This window comes from Benincasa hispida, chromosome 9 (genome assembly GCF_027475165.1).
Source record: "Benincasa hispida cultivar pf3 chromosome 9, pf3_genome.v1.1, whole genome shotgun sequence".
Taxonomy (NCBI): domain Eukaryota; kingdom Viridiplantae; phylum Streptophyta; class Magnoliopsida; order Cucurbitales; family Cucurbitaceae; genus Benincasa; species Benincasa hispida.
The window spans coordinates 60,755,293-60,757,415 of record NC_143486.1 but is presented as its reverse complement, the minus strand read 5'-3'; the positions used below and the strand labels follow the sequence as shown (position 1 = coordinate 60,757,415).

The 2,123-nt window shown below is 37.8% G+C and overlaps 1 long non-coding RNA gene across 1 annotated transcript; it reads left to right on the top strand.

Moving 5' to 3' along the window:
- Positions 1–938: 938 nt before the first annotated feature.
- Positions 939–1,763, top strand: LOC120086619 (uncharacterized). Its single transcript, XR_005484274.2, has 2 exons — positions 939–1,342; positions 1,434–1,763. It is a non-coding gene; the product is annotated as an uncharacterized LOC120086619 (long non-coding RNA).
- Positions 1,764–2,123: the final 360 nt, after the last annotated feature.

Genomic DNA, 2,123 nt, shown 5'->3' with positions numbered 1-2,123 from the left:
TTAACCACTAATCTGGCTTTGTACCTCACTATCTTCTCACCATCCTTCTTGTACTTCAAAACCCATATGTTTTTCAATACTTTTTTGCCCTTTGGAGGCTTCACTAGGTTCCACTCTTTTCCATGGAATTTATCTCCTCCTTCATTGCATCAAGCCACTAGTCTTTTTCATCATGAGACAAAACCTTTTTCATCATCAGAATGAACTCTGAGCTTGGATATCTTGTTAAATATTTATGCACTCTGGTGGACTTTCGAGCCTGAGTATCCTCCATTTGGTGAATAGATTGCTTTACCTGCTCATGAACTTATCCATTAATCACTTCCTCATATGCATCTTCCTCATTAAATTCTTCATTAGATGAAGACTCATCAAGATCATCATCATCAACATGATTTGGTACATTACCATCAGGTTGTATCTAACCAATATCAACATGTACATCGTCAACATTCTCCTTTGTCAGCTGAACAATAGAAGGAGTAGAAGTTGAATCATCAATAGTATCAAAACACAACTCTGAAGTAGAATTGTACCACCTTACTTGGTATAAAGTAATCTCAATACATTAGGTGCTAGTATTCCCCCTGTAACACCCAAAATTTTGTTAGTAATGTAATTTCAATAATTTCCTATAATTGAGGGCGTTTTTGGAATTTTGAAATTTTAAGTGTAACTGCTGGAATTTAATTAATTAAAGTTGAAAATTTATGTTGAAAATTTATGTCAAGAATTAATTTCATTTTGGAAGAAGATTAGTTAAATTCTTTTTTAATTGAAAATTAAAGAGAAAATGGGTTAAAAGTTGGAAGAAAGAGAATAAAATAAGATAAGATAAGATAAGATATAATAGAATAAAATAAAATGAAATATTTTATTTTATTTATATTTTAATTATTTTCTTCTACTTAAAAAAAAAAAAAAAGAAGAAAACCATCGAGCTCTCTCGATTCATGTGCACACCCCATCCCCTCACGTTTCCCGAGCCGCCCCCTAAGTTTTTCTTTTCTTTAGCGCGACGCCCGAGACCCCTCCGATCTCCATCTCTCTCTTGTGCCTCTCCCTCTCCGCAACCCACCGCCTCTAGTTGCTCATGCTCCGTGCGCCGCACCCTCTCACCCCCTCCACCCAATCATCCGTTCGCGCCAAGCCCTATACCGCACGACGCCACTCGCCGTTCGTGGCGTCAGCCGCGCCACCGTGACTCGCCCAGCCTCGCCAGCCGCCGTCCGCACTGCCAGCTCGCCGTACCTGTCCGGCTCACGTAGAGGTTGCTGTCGCTGTCCAATCTCTCTGCCGCCGAAATTTTGGGTTGTTTCTCGTTGGGTCTTGAAAACTTTGGGTAAGATTTTTGGAGTTTTTTATTTGAGAGGTTTGTTTACCCAATTTGTTTTGGATTAAAATTGTTAATATCTCCATGGCTTGGACTTTAGATTCAAGATTTGAGATTTCTAAGGGCATTGCTCAACAAAGTAAAGGTCAATTTTCTTTTGAAGTTTGGTAAGTTTGGAGTAAGTTGTTGCTTCGAGCCAGACACTAGATGTCATGCTTCCACGAGCCAGACACTAGATGTATGCAAGCATGACAGCCTGATAATATAGTATAATCGATGTATGTTTTTGTATGAGGATCTGAAAGATTAAATGCGCATATAGATACTTTACCCAATTGGTTTTAGTCCATGAGATTGTATTTGATCTCGGACAATGAGATGTATATGTATGTTATAGAACCATGATAATAAGATGTTTATGTATGTTATAGATGAAAGAGTTAAATAACATCACGGAAGTATTAAGGATTCATAAGCATTCAAATTCACTAATTTTAGTAGAAACTATAACATGCTTTTCTAAAAAGAGAGTTTTAAGATCATATCTTTGAAGAGCTCTCCAAGAACTTGATTGTTCAGCAACAGTCTTCACCCGAGATCACCGTAAAGCACCCCAAAGTCTTCCCCACTATACTCTTGGAGCTTTAGACAGAGTTGTGGGGCTCAAGAACAACTTAAATTATTAAAGAACAGTGAAGAACACACAGCTGTCCAAAAGGAAGAATTCTTTCTTCTCACAGAGTTTTTCTCTCAAAATTTCTGTATTAGCTCTTCTCAAATCACTCCAAAC